Source organism: Zeugodacus cucurbitae, chromosome 3, assembly GCF_028554725.1.
Source record: "Zeugodacus cucurbitae isolate PBARC_wt_2022May chromosome 3, idZeuCucr1.2, whole genome shotgun sequence".
Classification (NCBI taxonomy): Eukaryota; Metazoa; Arthropoda; class Insecta; order Diptera; family Tephritidae; genus Zeugodacus; species Zeugodacus cucurbitae.
Genome location: NC_071668.1, coordinates 77,616,973 through 77,639,652, shown reverse-complemented (window position 1 = coordinate 77,639,652; position 22,680 = coordinate 77,616,973). Strand labels below are relative to the sequence as shown.

The window sequence follows — 22,680 nt, the reverse complement described above, 5'->3', positions numbered from 1 at the left end:
ATTTATAAAATAATTCACGTGTTTTCGCGCAGAAAGCAAATACATTATATGTATACAGTTTGCGGTGTGGTTTTAAGGGGTTTTATATTGGGATTTTCTACTTAATTTCTTAAAAAATACATTATAAATTCTGATTTTAATATAGTAATTTAAACTATCAGGCATGTGCTGGAAATCGCGCAATTTCATTTTGATACAAAATTGCAAATCGCACATATTGATTTGAGGTGTGATGAAATTCACCCGATTTTGTTCTGGTTCGAACTTAAATTCGAAACAGCTGGTAGTCAACAATTGTCATTTAATAAACATTTTGTCTAAAATATTTTTGTAAATATGAGCAGAAACTGTTAAATCTAACTATTTTTTTTATAGTAAATACCGAAATAATTAGAAAAATCACCAGAAATTTGCCGGACGTTTCCTTAGATATTCCAGAGTCAGTGTAAGTGCTTAAAGGTATAAAGCTGTATGCCCAAAGTTAACATACTGAATCTGATTATTTATATATTCATTTTCGTTCTACAGGATAAATAAAGAATGAAAATATTATTAGCGATATAAGGCCCCTAATGAAGCCAACGGTCATAGCTGTTTACCAACTACTTTGAGAATTTTTACGGAAAGAAATTTCGGAGATCCAGTACTTGGCTGCTGTGCTGTGATTTCCACAACACACGCCGCCTTCTAATTTTAGATTTTGCCATGGAAGAACTTGATGAAAACAAGAAAAAACGTTAACTTCGGCTGTACCGAAGCTAATATACCCTTCACAGGTGCATTTATTTTAGTAACTATGTGTTTAAGCAAATCTAAAGACGTAAGTAAAAAAAAGAAAACATTTTACTAATCCATGCCAAATTTCGTGAAGCTACCACGTCAAATGCGGAAGTTTTCCATATAAGCCCTTGATTCAGATCGTACGGTTTCTATGGCAGCTATATGCTTTAGTGAACCGATCTGAACAATTTTTTCGGAGATTAAATAATTTCTATGAACAATAACTCACACCAAATTTCGTGAAGATATGTAGTAAAATGAGGAAGTTTTCCATATAAGCCCTTGATTCAGATCGTACGGTTTCTATGGCAGCTATATGCTTTAGTGGTCCGATATCGGCAGTTCCGACAAATAAGCAGCTTCTTGAAGAGAAAATAACATCTGCAAAATAATATATATCGATATCTTAAAAACTGAAGGACTAGTTCGTATATATACAGACGGACAGACAGACGGACATGGCTAAATCGACTCAGCTCAACATACTGATCATTTATATATATACTTTATAGGGTCTCCGACGCTTCCTTCTGGGTGTTACAAACTTCGTGACAAACTATCTGTTCAGGGTATAATGACAAACTTAATATACCCTGTCTGTTCAGGGTATAAATATTCAAGATAAACCTGCCGTTCATCCGCCGTTTTCATACTGTTTTGGCCGACCGATTTCAAAACGGATAAAATATGATGATTTCGATTTCTGGCACATGTAAAGTCGTTACGATTTGATGTTCGTAAACGAAACGGAACATCACTGATATTTTATCATTAGTTTTGTATTTGTTTCAATTAAAAACACTTTTTTCTCAGTGTAGTATAAACCATTAAACCATTGTATTTGATACACTATTCATCCAACGTTGGATTTGATAGATGTAATTTGCGTTTGCTATTTGCCGTTGCCGTTTTGTACTTTCAGTTTCGTTTCATTTTTATGCGTCAGTGCGATTTTACATGATAAGAACCCAAAATAAAAAATAAAAAACAAAAAAATATAAGCTATAAAAAACCGAAAACAAAAACAAAAAAAAAACTAATAATAATAAAGTCACAACTGCAGTCTTTCTACAAACATACATAGTGCTTAGCTGCAATGCTTCAACGCGTGACAGCAATGACCGCAAACTACTCCAGCCGACTGCGGCGTACATGAAGTGTAACAAGAAAGTGTCAAAGCCAAACCAAAAACAAATGCAACAACAAAGGCATGATAACACAGCTACCAGCTGCGGCAGCGATAGCGATAGCACCACACTGGTGGTGGACTGGTGGACGATGACAATAATCGCCGTTGTCAGCATGTTAGGCGAATAATAATTGCTGTCAGCGCGCGACGGAGTAGAAAAGTGGCTATCAAATGTAGCGAAACAAAGGAGGAACATGAGGAAAAAAAAGATCAAAAGGGGCAAACAAAAATAAAACGGCAAATTGAACGGCAGTTAATGATGATTCTCACACAGATATAATATGCATAGAAATTAATATGAAAGCAACAAAGCAATCATATATAAATATTATTTTATTTATTTTATTCATTTATTTTTTTATAAATAAATCAGGTGATATATGATTTAAAATTAAACGGATTTTGGGGAATGAAAATCAAATGTCTCTATATTTTTTATAGTTTTACTCTACAACCGATTATTTATTAACTTTATATATTCCAATATTGTCTCTTTGCATTTTATATGCGCCCCTCACAACACACTCGATAACAGTAAATTACTCTCACATTTACATAGTCAACTTGGGTGCCCACAACAGTTTGTCCCAAAACGTTTTTTATCTATTTTTATCTCTCCAACCACAAATTTGAGCGACACTTAGCCACAACCCAGAATTTCACAAATTGTACGCAATCACCAGTGTCATTTTGCCGTTATACTGTCTCATAGTTTATTTGCTTGTCTACCAAACGCAGCACTCAACTCAACCCAACTCAATTCAACTCAACTGAACTCAAGCCAGCGTGAGGCGGCGAAGTCCAGTCTCTTTGTCTGCCAGCAAATGTATGCAGTAGTAATTGCTCCTAAGTGTATTGCATTAAGTGCGTGACTCCGACATTGTTGCAAATTCTGTGGTCTAGTGACAATCAAACAAGCGTTTGGGTTGAGTTGCCACCCTGGGTGGGGTAATAGTTCGCATGAAAAAATGTTTGAGCATGCTGAGTGCAACGAAGTAGACGAAGAAGTTTCTGCCATGGGTTGTGTGGGTGGCTGAACTAATTCGTTTACGGTCATTTGAATTTGGCTAACACGTTCAACTAACTGCAAGTGAAATCAAATTTACGCTGACAGTTAAACAATGGCGCAATGACAGTTAAAGTGAGCAGAGAGAGAGAGAGCGAAGTGTGAATGCGACACGCACCAAGTGGGAGAGGCATTTTCAAATACAGAACACTACGTTGTGTCATGAGAACCTCAAATTAGTGAATGTTGAATTGTTATAAAAATATATTTTAAGAATTAAAGAGAGGGCTTTAATTGTGGGGAAGATAGAAAAATTGCTCTGTGGAAAACTAGGAGAGATGTTGGAGAACATTTTAGAGAAAAAATTGTAAATTAGTAGCCTGAAAGAAAGCATTGATTTTATTTCTGAATCTTTGAAAGCTCACGGAATAACGAGTTCTGAAGATATAAAGATTATTGTGGCTGATGGTTTAGTTAATGGTTTTATTAGCAAGACTGCAATTGATCGACCTAACTAGGCGGAGAACTATTACTGCTGTTATAAAGCTTTCAATTCTCTCTCTGCTGTTAAGCGCAGAAAGTTCATAGCGAGTTGGCAAGATCAAGAGACTCAAACCGTTTTCAGTTTTTAGTTTTACAAAATAATTATTACCAAATCTTTAAGAATCTATTGTGCATTATGAGATGAGAGATATCAGCAGCCATATTTCGCACACTTATTCAGCATACTGTTTCACCTTTATAAATTATTTAGCACTACCAAATCGAATTGAAATAATTACAATTTTAAATGTAAATAAATTCAATATTCACCGGCTATACGTATTTCTATAAATATTCATTTCCACTAGCGTAAATGCTTTCCTGAAGTGGAGCGCAATTTCATTAGACACTTAAAAGCGCCACACGTGTGTGTTTGTTTACATAATGCCGGCTCATCGCCACTTACTTGCACGTTCAACAAGTTGTGTCCACTTTGATTTCGCATTATGCTTTCAAGCGCAACATAAACATAAACATAAGCACAACATAGCGTACACAACACACACTAGAAATGGTTGCGCGAATTGTTGTTTGTGTTGTTTTCATTCATCGGCGTTGAGTCGCAATGGCATTAAGATCAAAGTGCTCAAAGCATTTCAATCATAAAAACTAACAACAACAACAAAAGCAATATCTGCTTTCCTTTCGTCAGCAATTAAATGTATAAATATATGATTGAACACTAAAACTACCGCTATACTATACTATGCTAGACGTAATGTGCGTTTGTTAACATTTTGATTGACGTGGCTAAATGTGTTCGCCATGTGCGTGTGTGTGTGTGTGTGGAATTTGTATTTAGGGCGTGAGAAATTCGAAATTTCGTATTGTTTACAGCAAATTGGTTAGTGCAATTAACACGGAGATTTTATGGCTTTGAGAGTATTATAAAATGATTTACATAACATGTTTTCTTGTTGATTTGTTGGCATGATTTGTGACGAAAATAGATTCAAGTTTATGACAAAGAAGAATAATTTGAAGAACTTTTTGAATTTTTTTTGTGGCAAAAACTGAAGTTATCATAGTTCTATGTAAGAGAGATTGGTTCGTAATGTATATATTATAAAGTGAAGGAATCAGATGGAATTCAAAATTGAGTTATATGGGAAGTGAGTTATAATGGGAGTTGGGAACCGATTTTTCCACACGTGTCATCAGGGTGTCAAGAAAGTGTTATATATCAAATTTCATTAAAATCTGTCGAGTAGTTCCTGAGATATGGTTTTCGACCCATAAGTGGGCGATGCCACGCCCATTTTCCATTTTGTAAAAAATCTGAGTGCAGCTTCCATCTGCAATTTCTTCAGTAAAATTTAGTATTTCTGACCACTTTTAGTAATTTTCAACCTAACCTTTGTATGGGAGGTGGGCGTGGTTATTTTCCGATTTCTTTCATTTTTAAACTGTATTAGAAGGGGCTAAAAGAAATGACTGCAGAAAGTTTGGTTTATATAGATTTATTGGTTTGCGAGATATGTACAAAAAACCTATTTGGGGGCGCGGCCACGCCCACTTCCCCAAAAAAATTACATCCAAATATGCCCCTTCATAGTGTGATCCTTTGTACCAAATTTTATTTCCATAGCTTTATTTGTGGCTTAGTTATGGCATTTTATGTGTTTTCGTTTTTCGTCATTTTGTGGGCGTGGCAGTGGTCCTTCCTGTGGTGCCATGTGTGCCAAGTTTCATCAAGATATCTTAATTTTTACTCAAGTTACAGCTTGCACAGACGGACAGACAGACATTCGGATTTTGACTACTCGCCTCGTCGCTCTGACACTTTGGTATATATAACTATATCTAACTCATTTTGGGTGTTACAAACAACCCTTATGTGAACAAAACTATAATACTCTCTTAGCAACTTTGTTGCGATAGTATAAAAATTTGAAATGTTTATCCTACGAGTATGAGATTTTCACAATCAAAAAGCGAGACCAAGATACATACAGATACGAAAGTGATTTGGTACTCATTGTGTCCCCGAAACCTCAGAACTGTTACAAAATGGGTTCAAGTAGTTTGCATAAACTGATTTAAATGGTTTATACTCGAAGGTTGATAAATAAAAGCATAGACATACAAGCTTTCACTAAGCCATTTGCACAGGATTAAGCCATTGACAGTGGCCTATGTGGCGTATAAAAATACATACAAGGGTTACCCTTGTGGCTTTACGGAATGGCACGTGTGGGCCCAATTCATACGTCATTGCCATTTGTCATGCTGTAAATTTCCACTCACTGTCAGGCAACAATCTGTCAATGAGCGGACTCGGACACGAACACGATTCAATTGCATACCTTCATACTAAGTTGATAAACCAAAACGAAAGTAGGAAAACAAATTACAGGACAAAACGGAAAAGAGCTCCAAAATAAATGGAATAAATGCCGGTGGCACACACATTGGCGGAATTGTCATGCAGATGTGAGTATGTGTGAGTGAGTCTGCGATTTGTTGTTGCGGCTACCCTTGCTGCATATCAAAATCGGTTTGTGGTGGTAAGCCCCGATGAGCAGTTCAGCAATTTTATGCCCACATGGCGGCGTACGTTTTAGACAGGCATTGAGGGTATACATATATGTAAATATGCATGTTTATATGGGTATAAAGTAACTGGAAATTGAAAAGCTGAAAATTAGTCAAAAATTGAAAACTTCTAACCAAGTGAAGCTACTACCGACATGTTAACATTGCTGATATTTTCTAATGCTTGATAAAGGTTTGACTAAATGTGACGATTTCTACAGGATTTCATTTAGAAATTTTATTAGCCATTATTTAAATAAAAGCTACATATTAATGCAAATATTTATTTTTATTTCTATACTGAAAAAAATTTATTTTGAAGAAATTTTTATATCAATTCAAATAGTGAAGCAAAACATACACAATTGAAGAGAAATTTAAGTAAAGAAAAATTTCCGAAATATGACAGCTTAACCCTTTTCTTCCAAATTCATTCATTTTTCTAATATTAAAAACAAAATATTTAATATTACTTAAAAACAGCTCGCTTAAAAAAATCGTTAAAAAATCAAATCAAAACAAATTTAATTAAATTCGACGGCTCAAGGAAACCCACAAAATGTGTGATTGAGTTTTTATTGTTTTAGTTTTTTACAAATTCTCTAACTCTGTCATTTTTGTTAAAAAACAAAACACACAAAAATAAATATAAAATAATAACAATAAAAATTGTCGCTCCACTCCTACCGAAGCACGCAAGACAGTGTAGCGATAAAGATGACTGGAAAAAATGCAATAAAAACGTAATTGAGACAGACATCAGAACACGTAAATACGCATAAAACTGCATATTGATTAGACGCTTTAAAAGTTTCGCTATGAAAATAAAAATGCAAGCCATAAAATAATAAAAAATAAAAAAACAAATAAAATTAAAATGAAAAACGCATTCCAAACGACAAAAGAGCATAAACTTTAGCGCGAACAACTTTACAAATTGCCATGCTAAGTCGAGTTTTACTTGTGCTCTGTGCATTCTGAGAATATATGATATGTGTGTGAGTGTGTATGGTAGACGAAAAAAATGAGGCAACGAGACAGTTATACAGTTTTCACACTCAACACTGCATTTAGTTAACTTTTGAGGCAAGATTTATTTCGCTATTTTTGAATTTAAATAAATTAATTTTAGAAAATCTAATTTAATAAAGGAATTAAAGCAATTTGAAATAAATATTGGAAAACATTTAGTTCAAAATTATAGTGTCGGTCCTATGTGATATAACGATACTAGTTTCAAATTTTTATACTCCCCCAACAAAGTTGCTAAAGTAGTTTTGTTCACATAACGGTTGTTTGTGTCACCCAGTAATACAAGAGTTAGGTATGGGGTTATATATATATATATATATATAAATGATCAGGATGACGAGTGAAGTTGAAATCCGGATGTCAGTCCGTACAACAGATAATTTGAGTAAAAATTAAGATATCTTGACGAAACTTGGCACACATGTTCCTTACCACCTAGAGGAGATTGGTATTGAAAACGGACCATTGCCACGCCCACAAAATGGCGAAAACCGAAAAAATATAAAGTGTCATAACTAAGCCATAAATAAAGTTATAACAGTAAAATTGGGTACAAAGGATCGAACTAAGAAGGAGCATATTTGGATGTAATTTTTTTGGCAAAGTTTTTTCTACATATATTGTAAACTACTAAAGCTAAATCAACCAATTGCAATAAAATTCGGTTCATAACATTCCTCTGGCATCCCAATGATATGTTCTGAAAATGGGCGTAATCGGTTCACAATCACGCCTACCATAAGTATTCAAGGGACCATACATCGAACATGAGGACTTCAGAGCTTCGAACAAATTGCTTACCGAAAATATAAGTAATTCTCTCAGATATTTTGAAGATATTCAGAGGGAATATGTTTCTTCTAATAATATATCTCGTGCCAAAAATGTAAGAAATCAGGTCATAGCTTTCCCTAGCTCCTATATACTTAATATTAGGGTTTTCAAACTTTCAATGGACTTATTATCATATATGTACATATATGCCGAATATATGAGTCAAATTGTTTATTATATTGATAAAATTAATTAATTCCTTACTTGTTAATTTAAGAATGTATATAAATATAATTAACATAAATATAATTAAAATAATTTTCAATTTGCTTGATTATCAAGCTTTTTTGTTGATTAAAAAAATTCTTATTTCTGGGAACAGTCGAAGTAAAAGTCTATTATGTGTCTGTCAATTCAGCTTTTTGAGAGTATTAACTAAGTACACTTGTATATATTTATAACGGTAAATGAAGTCCACTTTTAATTACAATTTAAGTGCCTCCAAATTATTTTAGCCGCAATACTAAGCGGCAATAGCGCCGACTTCCTTCTGTATGGTATGCTCACACCCACACCAAGCCATGTTTCCCTTCACAATTCGTTACACACTCGCATCCTTAACTAGATTTTTGATTTGTCTATTAATAGCTACTCATTTCTCTTTGTAATTTCAATGTCTCTAACGCTATTTTAGCTCCCTAAATTTTAAATATTACTGCCAAGTAAAATTATTAAATAAAGTCAAACTTTGTTGTTTCACCCTTTGAAGTCCGCACACTCACGCGTCATACTTGCATATAAACATGCCGTTATACTGTCATATTAACTACCATGCCGCGAACAAAGTCATAAATACTATTATTATTTAATACGATATTCATTGATGAGCCCAAGCCCACGCACAAAGTGACGACAAAAAGCGAAATATGTCCGTGTGTGTTTGTCTGAGCTCGTAAATATGTAGCCGGTATGTGACATATAAAGGTGCATATGCGCTTATTTATACATACATACATATGCAGAATATATTCCGCTAATTTATTGTTCGTAAATTACCACAGCGTTTTCAGGGCGTATTTGTGTATTTTTTCCGACGGATTTTCGCCCCCTCAGCTGCGGCAACTTACGCTTGTGTGTGTGTGTGTGTGCGCTTAATCATACGTAAATAATATATATGGCTCTTATAATATTTCCGTAATTCCTGCAGAGCGCCTCATTATTTCCCATCAGCATTGACACAGTTCCCCCTTTCCAGTATTTTGCTGCTTCTCTCTCTTTTTGTTGTGGCTCACCCGTCACGCATTTTTTATTTAACAGTCGCGTGTGTGTTTTCCAGATTACATTTACCGTTAGTCATTCAATTTGTATGTGTGTACTCAAACAAATGAGTACTCGAATTTAGCATGGTAATTTTAATAATTTCTTCTGATTACAACAAAGTAACCAATTTTGATTCTTATCGCTCGTCTGCGCGTTTTGAATATTAATGTACTTATGCTATTATGTAATGAGTCTAGAAAATACCATACCAATAAGTATGAAATTTCTTAAATAATGGGATACCTATTGGATGCATTTATTATTCAAACATGTAGTTACAATGACTAAATTGTAGTATTTAGTATTAAAGCTTCAGATATCTTCATAGAAAATCCCATAAGCTTAATATAAACCAAATTCATACTATGATAATTTATTTAATTTTTAGATTTTTATACAATTTTTTCAAACCATTATAACTTTAGTTTTCAAAATAAAAATATAATATTCTACGCATTTTTATTTGATATTTTTCCTTAATAGCACCCAAACTGGTTGTTCAAGTCAACTTAAATTTTTACCACTTTTTTTCATTAAATTCACGCATCAAAAAAGCTGAAATGTTGCATATTTAAGCTTAATTGTGCGCTGAGTGCGCGCTCAATCAAATGGATAATCTGCTGCAATCATACTATTAGTCAAATAACTTAAATATATTTTGCCATAAGCTTAATGGTGATGGCTGAGTTTGCTCTAAGTTTAAAAACTGACTTTTTGATAGTTTAATGGTGGTTCATAAAAATATGAAAATCAAAAAATAGTAGTAGACATCATAGCAATGAAAGCTCCGAGACTATTTGTATGATTAAGACTTTTTATCTGTCAAAAAATAAGTATTGTATACTTTATAGTGTCTTAAAGATCAAGAAAGGTACATGGCAGTATATACAGGTGTACCAGAGCATTCTTATCAATAATGCTAGACTATTTAATGATACTGAAATTGCTTTACTAAAAATTTCTTCCAAATATATATTGGAAATTCAGAAAATAGAAAGACAAGAATCTATTTATAATAGCTTTCTACAGACCATAGACTTAAAAAAATATTTTCTGACTTGCCAATTAATATAATTATCGATTTTTTTCATCTGAAATCTGTGTCAAGTGAAAGTTATGTGAAAGCTTCAAGCTTTTTACAGACCATAGACTTGAAAAAATAACTTCTGGTTTACAAAGAACTGAGTTCAATCACAATTTTCGATTTTTTTTTTCCCCCCAAAACTTGTGTCAAGTGAAAGTTATGTGAAAGCTCATCGAAAGCTTACATGTTTTCCTCATCTTATTCACCAAGAACTGAGTTCAATTATACTTTTTGAATTTTTTTCATTCAAAATTTGTGCCAAGTGAAAGCTCATCGAAAGCTTACATGTTTTCCTCATCTTATTCACCTAGAACTGAGTTCAATTATACTTTTTGAATTTATTTCATTCAAAATTTGTGTCAAGTGAAAGTTATGAGAAAGCTCATCGAAAGCTTCTAGCTTACATTTCTTTATTATCTCTTATCTGGTACTAGATTAGCTTATAAAATTCAGTTTTCTTCAAGAGATGCATACCCAAAAAATCAATTGGGAGCTGCCTCCAGCGAATCACTTCAATCGCGTTTCGATACAATGACTCATTAACTCCTTACAAGTGACTTAATGAATGAGCGACTCGCCCGTGTGATACACGCACAATGTTTTTGTTTTACACACTATTTTTTGATTATGTTTTTCGCATTTTCGCTACGCTGCAGCGACGTGCAACTTTTGATTGGCGCTTGCATTTATTTACCTTTTGTTGCTCGCTTGGCTGTTGTTGACTTGCCGTTGCCGTTGATGCTGCTCGCTCGCTTGCTTGCTTACTGGCTTACTGTTGCTGTTGGTGTTGTTGTTGTCACCGTTGCAGTCAGCACGCCCCCTTGCCACTTGCTGAGGTCAACCACTTTCGAAAATGCACGCGTAAATACCGCACAACTACACCAACAACAACAAGTGGACCATAAAATTGTGCCAGCACAGCAACAATTACAACAAGTAATTGGTACATACAACAATGAAACGGGGTCGCCGAAGAATCCCGCACACAATAAACTACCGAAATTATTGCCACACGTTTTTTTGCAAATTTTCGCAAATTTTTTTTCTCAATTTTTTTTTAAATTTGTTTTTAATTTCTGTTTCAATTTTTAATTGGTAATTTGTGATTTTTAATTTTATTTATTTATTGCAATATCTTTGTTTTCTTACTTCTTTCCTTTGTTATTGCATTTATTTGTGTATTTTTGCAGTTATTGACTGCTTTTCACATATATGTTGCTTTTTGTTGTTGTTTTTTTTTAAGCTTTATATTCTCACTATTCGTTAGCGCCTTATTTGTATATTTATATGTTTGTTTGCGTGTTGTTATTATTCACCTTGTCACATGCTGCGACTCACATGCACCCAGAAGAATGCGACGGCGATAAATATTAGGCAAATGACATTTAGGTGGGTGGCAGACGGTTGCGTTTTTGGCATATTTGCGATTCTTTATCGATGCATTTTGCATTATATTTTACACGTTGCGGGAGGTAAATGAGCGTGAATTAAAGTGTTTGCTTTAATGAATGAAAGTCCGATACAAACTATTTAGTTTGAAAATATTTATATATATATATGTATTTGAAAATAAAGAAATATTTTACAAATTTCATTCAGATTTGAATTTAAAATTTTTAGAATTTTTTTTTATTTTCATTAATTAAAAAATTAATAAAATAATAATTGTTTGATAAAATTCTCATCAATTAATTTTAATTAATTAATTATTATAATTTAATAATTTTTAAGCAGCTTCTCTTAAAATGACTGTATTAAGGGGATGCTTAACTAGAATATTTTAATACAAATTATTTGAGCTCTTTTAATAATATAACAATTATTTTTTTCTTTTAAATTTATTTTTTTAAATTTTTAAAATTTTAAATTTTATATTTCTTTAATTTTTTCTATATTTAATAATTAAATTTTTATTTAATTAATTTTTTATAATTTTTTTATATATTATTATCTAAAGTTATTTTATTAAATTTAATTGTTATTATTTAGTTGTCTCAGCATTTTTCATTCAACATCATTTAATTGAATGTAATATAATTTATGGTATTTCATTAAACTTCATTTTTATTCCATGTAATTTAATCAATTCCATTTCATACACTTTATTTCCCTACATTTTCCAACTCATTTAATGCCCCCAAGCCCCTAAATTCGCACGAGAAACTTAATCAAACAGTTTATTAGCTAGAAATCGAAAGTGAATGCAATTGAGCAGCAGCTTCGTCAGCGGCTGCTGCAATGCCGAAAAGTAAACGACCTTTGTTGCTATAAAAAATCGCTTTGAGCCAAGTATCGGCAATAAACCTAAATCAACAAACTGTGCGGTGACAAATCGAATCACACAGCAATGAATATGGAAACACGCTACGTGGAAAAAATATGTCGCGAACACAAAATCAACACCTTGCCCGCTTGCCGCTCTGCACTGAGTTGGCTGCAGCAACTCCGAGCGCTATCACAACACGCAAGCACACACGCGCGCACGATTTCATGCACTAATGCCAGTCGATGTGTGACTGAATAAAGCCAAACCGGCAAATGTTGCATGCAACACGACGAACATCAACGGCGGCGCTGTTTGTCACCAAAGGCGGCCGAAATGCCGATAAATGACCGAAAAAAGGCGCAAACTAACAGCAAATAAATGAGGCAAACGCGCACACCATTGAACGCCGCCGAAGCGCTATGCATTCACGTATGTGTGTCAGCGTGCAAACGACTTTGCATTGCGCTGATTAAGAGACAATAACAAAACTGCCGCACCGCGCCGCTTACAACAACTTGTAGTTGCTATACACTGTAGTAACTGCTTGTAACTGCTTGCTTAGCCGACCAGACGAATTCGCAACCGCACGCGCCGAACGCACAAATTGTACTGATGAAACTCAACAACGCCCGAGTTGCTGGAAGCTTTGGCGTCCGCCTCGGCGACCGTGACAGTGAGTGGCAGCAACACGACCACCGGCCGCGACGTCGACATTAACGCCACAACGGCGACTGCGCGTGACGTACCACATTTGCCGGCCTATGCATGGCCAGCAACAACAACAACAACAGGTCGAATGCATGAAATGCACGCTTGAAAGTGTAGGCTTTTGTGTTGTTGTTGTGTGTTTTGTTTCGTCCGAAATCTCGTGTGTTCTTTGGTGGCGTCGCAGCTTGTGCTTCATTGATATGCTGCAGGCGTTGCGGCACAAAACAGCTGTATACATGGCGGCGGCGCTCTCTGCGTTGCACAGCAGCAGCTGTTGGACGGTTGAGCAACGTAAGAAAATGACTGGGAGAAAAGCGGTGGAAAACTTTAGCAAAACACAAACTTCGCAAAGTAGGTAACGGCAACACAGTGGCGAGTTGAGTGTGTGTGTGATGTTTTCCTTTGGCCACAATGTACGTTGGCAACATGTTGATATGTCGCTGTTGCTAGCGATCGCAGGAAACATGTTGTGATAACTATTGTTGCTGAGCTCACTATTAGCAACATTTGGTGAATCAAAAAGAGTACTTAATATTAAATAACGGTTAATATTAGATATGAGAATGTAAATAAATAAATATTATTATATTTTGTATCAAAAAGATAGTCGTCAATGCTTTTTGATTAAAATTTAAGCTAAATAAAAAAAAGTAAAAACCAAAAATTAGGAGTTATTTTATCAGGAATATTATTGAAATAAAAAGCAAATACCTAACGGTATGTATTTCAAACTATTAAAAACTGTGTTCCCACTTACTTGCAAAAATCGTTATTTTATCTTATTCCTCATCCCAATAAGCCATAGAGTACATTAAGCCTTTAAAACACACTAAACTTCGTTAGCAACATGTTGCTACGTGAATGTTGCAGAGCACATTTGTTCTAGTAGCTCACCTACTGTGAGCATATAAATCAAACATTTGTAAACTACCACTGCCGACGTCCTTACACGCTGGCTTTTCATTCATATGCTATTGATTTCAATGCACTCGACTCGTCTTTTACAGTCAATACAAATGGATTATCGCGGAATGCACTTCAACTCGCAAATGAAGGAAGCGAACGGCAAGTGAATGACAAAGCATGAGCTGCATAATAAAGCGGCAAATGTACAACCAACACAGCTGGCGGCTGTTCATTCACATTCGCCGCGTTTTTATTTTTTTGGGTAATTTAAGACAGCAGCAAGTGCAATGAACGAACGAAGTTAGTTTGCACAAAAAAAAAAACAACAAATGTTAAAAAAAAAAATTTTAAAATTTGTATAGAATTGGAAAACAATTTGAAAAAAATTAAAATAATTAAATTACTTAATTAAAATAAAACTTAAAATTTCGCTTTCCTTTTCCATTATTTCGTTCTAACATTCGTTCTTATCTAGTACTTATTCCATTAATGCCAGAGAATCTCAATTTCAAACACCATCACCATTATCATCCAATTTATGTCTTCAATTAGCGACCACGAAAAGTAGCTTTAATTGAATTCCATTTCACATAAGCGCACCGGGTCGCTGCAATTGTTGCACAGCTGCACTGCAAATTTTATTTTGCCTTTTTCATTTTGCGAGCGAGCAATTAAGTGCTCCAAATCGTTGCTAAACAATTTAAACTTTGTTTTAAAGTGTTAAATACAGCAATTTTTACTGCCATCAGCTGTGCGCATTGCATATAAATTTGTTGCATAGCACACCAATTAATGGTGTTTAGGGTTTCATATATGCAGCTAGAAAAACTTTCACTGTCTCAATGGCACCGACAAACCAACTTTCCACTCCCAGTCACTTAACGGCAGTTACTCTGGCTAGCTGCACTTTAATGCGACTTTAACCAGCACAAGTACAAGCGCAGTTGTCTAACTGTATGTTTGTCTGCATAAACAACAACAACAAAAACAACAACAACAGTTTTATTGCATCCGTGTCAGCTGGGAGTTGGGCACTTGCAGCTGCATTTTGTTGCCACTTGCCACACAATTGCGTTCGTTTTGGTAAATAAACAATTTTAAATGGCCAAAAAGAGGGAGAAAAGTGGTGAAATTTGCAGCAAAGTGGCGAAGAAAAACAATTGCACAAGTCGGGCAACTCAAATCGCTGCACCTTAAGCAACAACGAAAGGAAAACTTTGCTTCATTTACTCACTGTTGCAATATCTTCGATATTCACTGCTATCGAATCACAGCCATTTCCGCCATTTTACTTACATCTCCCCGTGCGCCACCACCAGCAGCAGTTGAAGTCAACCGAGCGGAGCGTGTTGATAATAAAAGAAATTGAATATTTATGCTGATGAACAAAAAGTCCAACCCCAAGCAACAACGCGCACTTTTCTTAGCGCTGGTCAATGCGAAATGCGAAATTGAAATCCAAAACTATGCGAGTCAGCTGAGCTGTCGCTGGTTTAAAGCAGTGCGGTCAACCCTTTGCACTTAAAATGTTGAGTTTTTCAACTTTTTGCAGCCGTTCATTGTGATACACTTCATTTTTATTTTCCGTTCCAAATTTTTGTTTTTATTTTTGCCAATTTTTTGTTATTTGTTGGTTTTGTTGGTAATCGACGCCGAAGGCGGAAGTTGCTTTGCATAGTTTGCGTAGCAAATTGGGTTAAGTTCTGTCGCATGTACGAATTCTTCAACACTCATACACTTGTATATGTATGTATGTATGGCTGTGAAAATTTCCGTGTAGCTGCAAAATAAATGTGTTGTCGGCCGCTAGAAAGGTCAGCATAATAAATTTCAGCCAAAATTCGACAATTACCAGAATTTAATGAAGTGTAGAGGGATGTTGCACGAATAAATGAGAGTGAAAGTGGATTTGTGTGTAGCATTTAATTTAAAAAGCGAAATGAGTACAAATTTATCCGGTAGCTAACAAATCAAAGTAAAACATCAAATGTTACTCATACGCCTTGGCTCGCCTTTTTGACAGGAAAATAAGGGTTGACTTTATGTCTTGTTCAAAAAACACAACGACTTAATATCTTCTGTTAAACAGCATAAGAAATGAAAATAAATTCTATATATTTAAATTGAAAAATAGTTGTATAGAATAAAATCTGCTAGTATATCTAAAAATAACATATTGTCAGTACCAGTACAGTACGTAGTATAGAAAGTAACAGTCAATCAGTTTACTTTTCTTTTCATTATAATCTAATTTTACCCCTTCCCTAAGGGGTAAAACCATTAATCTCTCTACCTCAGTCAAATACCTTGGGGTTATCCTGGATAAAAAACTAAGCTGGAGAGAACACATTGAGTGTAGGGCTTCCAAAGCTCTCCGAGTAGGGAACTCCAGAAGAGCCATTGCCTCAAAGAGTGGTCTTCGGCCCTAAATGGTATACAGGCTGTACACAAGTGTTATCCGACTAACCTATGGTGCACTAGTTTGGTGGAAAGCACTAATAAAAAGTGCCGGTTGAAACCAGTGGAACAGGTTCAACGTGTCTGTTTGTTAGGGATAAACGGTGCTATGAAAACTACCTCAACAAAGGTTGTAGAGGTTATCTTAGATATAAACATTCGAGTGAAGTATGATGCAGCGCTCACAGCAAGTCGGCTAAAGATCTTGGGCCACTGGACTCAAACTGTGCACCAATGGTGCCATTGCATCATACTGGACCTTTTCAAAGAACTCGGATGAGATTGGGATTGCGACCGGGTAAATGAGACTGTTGAGGAGATAAACGCAACGTTTTCTTTTCCCAGCAGAGTGGAATGGACTAATGGCACAATTGTCGATAGTACCAATGGTGAAATATATATATATATTCACCGACGGATCGAAAGGTGAAATTGCTACAGGAGAAGGGTTCTTCAAACTAAACGACTACAAATCGGTATTTCAGGCCGAGATGGTCGGATTAAGGGAAGGCGCTAAGTGGGCATGAACCCTTACACAGGTCCATTCACTTTTTTGTGGTTAGCCAAGCAGCAATTAAGGCTATCCACTGCGCCAACACGAAGTCTCGTTGCGTTAGATCATGCAAAGAGGCAATAAATAGACTATTAGTAGAAAACTCAGTTAACATCACCTGGGTACCGGGTCATATAGGCATAGAAAGAAATTAAAGGGCGGATGAGTTGGCCCGCTCAGGCGCAGCTGGGAACGCAATTCCCTTAAACTGCCCCAGACCTTTCAGTGCATTCCTCGCGAAGGACCAGTTAAAAATAAATATATTATTTTTGCATGAAATTGCCGGTTTTTTAGCCTTCGATCTGATGATCAGGATTTCACAAGCTTCTCTTAAGGTGAATCTTTCACCAGATTCGGACTAAAAGGTGAATACATTAGAACCTCAACCTGCCGGAGCTTCTGACGAGTCACTATTGATGTATGTGGCCTAGCGTCGTTCTAATGGAACACAACATCTTAGCTATGGGACAAATCCGTCCGCTTTTAGGCAATTATATCTTTCTGTCGGTCCAATGGTTAATAATAAATTCTTGTCGGAACTTCTCCAAAATTTTGTATTCAGCTTTTTACTCAGTTCTTATCTACGTAAGTTATTAATCAGCATCACCTTTCATGACTTTATTTGATATTCCTGTACTATTGAAATCTCTTTATATGTCACAGTGAAATTTTGCATAGACTTTGAGTGCATATGAATCAATTATTTAATTGTGAAATATTTCCAATTCTCTGAAATATTTTTATGTACGTGTATATAGTATGGCGAAATTATATTTAATTCTCAATAAATGTCTCCAAGTCTCTGGCAAATGTAAGCAAAATATTTAGAATTAATTTAGAATACTATTAATACAAATCTTTTAAAGAAGCCGAAACTTTGCAGTTTTTTGCATTAAACTATCTTTTCCAGCTAGAATAGTTACAATTAACTTCCCGGAAAATATCTAATATTGCATGCATGTTAAGTATAACTTTTATAATTGTTGCTGACAGCTGTTGCTTGTCAAACTTGGGACTCACCCTATGTATGTGACTAATAAACTGTGTCTCTTTATTTATAAACACCCCTCTCTTCGCAAAACACCGCAACAGCTGGCACTGACAGCGCATCGAAGTTGAGATTTCGTAGATATTTATTTAATTTTTCTGACACGTATCGATATCTAAGGGGTTTTTGTGTTTTTGTTGTGGAAAAAGGGTCTGACATGTATATATTTCATGATTATCTAAAAACTTCTTTAGACAAACAATAGGCTTTAAGAAAAACGACATATATTAAATATATTCAGCGATGTTTTCTCAGGTTTAATAGCACAAGTCAGCAGTAATATGCTGTTTCTTCTAAATTATTATAATTAATGATGATTAGTGTTAATTTCCACTTGAAACTCGCTTTTGCTACACACTCCCGTTTGCATGGAATAAAATAAAATACTGAGCATGATCCAATTAAAACTGCTAAACAAAAGTTTGCAATTAAAAAATGGGAATTAAATGCAACTACAACAACAAACAAAGTAACATTTGTTCATAGTTGATAGCCAACAAAGCTTAGAACACAAAGTTCAAAAGTAAAAGCTCGAAAAGAGAATAAAAGGTGTTGTGAGTTACGAAGTATATGTATGTGAGTAGGAATAGGAAAAAATTGCATTACGTGACCAAACTTTAACTTACTTTTCACTTTCGCTGAGCTAAGCAATTTTTCTTTAAAAAAGTAAAAAAAAATCGCATTAAAAGGTAACTGTGAAAAATCGCTACAGACAAGTTGCGCGTTGCGCTCGTAATAAAGTTGTTCTTGCTGTTGTTGTTGTTCGCCAACTTAATACAATTTTCGCTGAGAGTGTTGAGATTAGTTATTTAAGTTGGCTGGATTTGAGATGAGTGTGTTGAAGCGTTAAATGTCGCATGTTGTTGTTGTAAGAAAGTTTTGTAGTTAAGAAAAAAAGCGCTTTGTGTTAGAAAAATATGAACGGGTGAGAAGTGGAGTGGTAGCATGTTAAAGTGGCATAAATTCTATTTTTTTACTATAGAAGATGAAGCAGAAGAAAATGTTTTAAATATTTTTTTTGATTCTTTTGGGTTATAATAATATTATTATAATTATTTATTAATTATTCCTGCTAATTCTTTCTCAAAAAATTTTCTATCAAAAATAAGTTATTTACTTTTCTGTGCACTCATATGACAGTCAATGCAGCCAGCCACTTATTGAAATACTAAATTTAATTTTTTTGCAGATATTTTTAGCTTTTCGTTAATCATCTTCTTTTTGTTTATCACTAAGCATTCCATTATTTACAAAAACAATAGCGCTAACAACAAGGCAAGTGGCCGTCTTGCTCTTGCGGCTGACCAATTGATAACCGGTTCTATGGTGTAATGGTTAGCACTCTGGACTTTGAATCCAGCGATCCGAGTTCAAATCTCGGTAGAACCTTCATTCAAAATGAATGTTTTTTCAAATGCGCAGAAATATTTTTAATAAAAAATGAAGTAAATTTAGTAAAATAATCATAATACAAGCAATAAAAGTAATAAAAAAGTGCAAAAATGTGGGATTGCAGAGTTATTGAACCAAAAAATTTATTGAATTTCATTAAATAAAGCGCATGCTGCTGGAAACACACACATACATATATGAAAAGAAGGGAGTTTTCTTACCTTCTTCAACAGATTTCTTCTCTTTTTCATACAAAAATTCGTTATTTTCTCATATTATCCGCTTATTTTCCATTTTCTTTTGCTGCTGCAAATGTTGACCACTTCTTGTCTTGTCTTGAGTTCTTTCGCAGCCACAGTGAAGTTGAGGCTTTCCAGCACTTGTGCTTTTTAGTGAAAATCCTTTATTAACAATGCTTTTGTGCTGGCGACAAGTGTTACTCATGGTTAGTCTCAGACCAGATTTTGCCGTTTCTATAACTTTTTTGCTTTTTTCCTACTATTTTTTATCACATTTTTGCTCTTTTTGCTTTCGAAAGCACTATTGCCTTTGCTTTTCATTCAAAACGTGACTGCTAAAGTTTTCATTTATTTCATTTCTTTTAGTTTGCTTTGCTTTACACTCACCAACGTTTGTGAAGCTTTGGCGCGCTGCGGGTAAGTGGGTCCAGACATGTACGTTTTCAATTTGCATATCATTGGCAGTGATTGGGCTGAAAATCTGCGTATGCATTGAATGCTTTTGCTTAACCGAATGCCATTTTGCCACAAAAGTATTTTTAAAGTTCGCAAGCAAACTCTCTTGCCTCTTCCCACTTTGCATGTTTGAGCAGCTTATATAGCTAGATGGGGTTTTCACACAATTTTTCGAGGTATTCGTTTAAGCTGCACGTGCACACCACTCCCCGCCACCACTCACCGCATTTTCTTTCCCCGAATTTAATTTCCACTTTCACTTATTTATTGTTCTAAGTGGCCCTTTGCAACTTGCCAACTCACCGAGCGGGCCCTTCAAAGTTCAATACCCCCAACTATTCAATTTACCTACAGTTGTGTGTTTGTATATACATAACGGTATATTATTGGTTGAAATACGTTTGCTGGCGACACTGCCACTCAATGAAAGTGGCAACCGCAAACATACAAACAAACAGTGTCACCACACATTTCTCCTGCCACCCACGAATTCTCTGCGGTAATTTATCCTGAGTATTTTATTTTACTTGTTAGCAGGACAACTGACACACACACACACACACACGTGCATATATGTTTATTTCTCTTTCACGCTACTTGAATATTCCTTCACTTTGTGCTTGAGATTTACTGTGGCACCTTGCCAGCGCTTGCGGCTTATCGCCGCACATCAACAAATGCCGCTGTTCATATGTCGGAACTTTAATTCAGGCTTCTTGCAAATTTATACAAAAATAAATTCGACTCCTTTCGAGTTGCGCTGCAATCAATATGGGTTTGTGTCCATTAATACGTCGGTGTTTTGCTACCCCAAATTCAATTAGTCGCTCTCACCCCCTCTCAATTCACTTCTAGGCACCTAATGTCTGAGCAACAATTAAGCGCTCGCTATAACGGTACTTGTGCGCATTGCTGTTGTTGTTGCATTGGCAGTTCTAACTCCAGCTAATTGCATGTACCTACAGCATAATTGCTAAGTGAGTCAAAAAACGAACGAACGAACGAACGGAGTGATGCTCAAATGTTTGTGTTGTGGTTGTTATTAGTAATTGACCCAGTTTCTCTGGCGTTTAAAGATGCGAAAGCAGATATGTCTGTTTGAAAGTATTTGTGTACTTTTTCCACATTCAAGTGCCTTGCACTCGTTTATTCAGGTTTCTGCGAACACTTACTGCTTGTAGTTTCGTTTCGTTTGATGGGAAAAGCATGAATGAAAATGGTTTAGAAGGTAGTAGTTCAGACTTATAAATATATAGATATCCACGAAACTCTCTCAGCATGTTGCACAGAGTATAATAGTCAGCCCGTCCGTCTGTCCGTACAATCGATAAATTAAGAAAATATTTACATATTTTAATGACCACAAAATAAATATTTCTTCGACTCATATTCCTTGGCACCCTTAGGAGGTTGGTATTGGAGATGCTCGAAATCGGACCATGCCACGCCCACAAAATGTCGCTAAGTGATAAACTATAAATAACTAAAGCACAAATGAAGGAATTATTTGACAAATTTCAACCTATAATCTTATTGAAAATTTTCGAAATCGGTCGACAACCACACCTACTTCTCAAATAATCCCTTTTTTTATTCCATCAGATTCGTTCACTCTCAAAGCATTAAAGATGTGGTATCACTCACCGAATTTGAAGAAAACATCAGCCCAAAATATCGTATTTTGGTGAAAATTTATGTTAAAAGTGGTGATTTTGAACAACATCCTGAACGGCAAAAACGAATTTACTCGATGAAGATTGTTGTTAAACACAAGAATATTTCAAAGAATTTTTGGTAGTCCCGGTTTCAACACGTTTAAGTTTAGGTGATCCCTCAAGATCTAAACAAACCTGACATCAAAATTTTATGAATTCCATCGTACGTGACCTCTTAAACTGTCAACGAACTCCGGCCAAAGATCGTTGACTTTGACGAAAATGTAAACAAACCCATGACAAAGTTCACTGACCTTGACAAAATATAAATAAAACCATGTTAAAGGTCATTGATATCGTCCAAAATGTAAACAAACCTAAGTAAATTGTAATTGATATCGACCAAAACAAACCCCAATCAAAGATCAATCACCCCGTCAAAAATTTGTTTACATTTTGATCGAACTCAATTACCATTGACTGGGTTGGGATCATGTAAAGTTAGTTTTATTTATATTGAACTTGATCGCATCTGGATCAGGATTGCTTATATTGAGCTTTGAGCTTGAATATTTCAGTGGAAATTTGCTTTATTTAAAGCAAAGTTTTGATACCGACCATTTTCGGGAGTTTTATCTGGCAATTAGCACTGTCCATTCGAAACTCAAATAATTAATCGCAAGTTGTACTTAAATGACAAACGCACCAAATACAATTTAAGTCGTAGCTCCTCACAT

At 35.1% G+C, this 22,680-nt stretch overlaps 1 protein-coding gene, 1 long non-coding RNA gene and 1 other non-coding gene across 6 annotated transcripts in view; 2 read left to right on the top strand and 1 right to left on the bottom strand.

The window, feature by feature from the left end:
- Positions 1-18,303, bottom strand: part of LOC105211447 (uncharacterized) — a 46,486-nt gene extending 28,183 nt beyond the window's left edge. For 2 of the 3 annotated variants that reach the window (XM_054227098.1, XM_054227099.1), the window contains exon 1: positions 10,958-11,334. The gene's annotated coding sequence lies outside the window, so the exon portion shown is untranslated. Of the gene's footprint in view, positions 1-10,957; positions 11,335-18,173 lie in introns of those variants that run through there. The other variant, XM_029039727.2, reaches the window with a different exon arrangement.
- On the top strand, positions 256-13,775 carry LOC128920231 (uncharacterized). Of its 2 annotated transcripts, none has more exons than XR_008470344.1 (3): positions 256-459; positions 529-776; positions 12,406-13,775. It is a non-coding gene; the product is annotated as an uncharacterized LOC128920231 (long non-coding RNA). The 2 variants fall into 2 exon arrangements; XR_008470345.1 differs by having other exon boundaries at positions 263-445.
- Positions 18,304-19,518: 1,215 nt separating the features above from the next.
- Trnaq-uug (transfer RNA glutamine (anticodon UUG)) lies at positions 19,519-19,590 on the top strand. Its single transcript has one exon. It is a non-coding gene; the product is annotated as a tRNA-Gln (tRNA).
- The last annotated feature ends 3,090 nt before the right edge of the window (positions 19,591-22,680 follow it).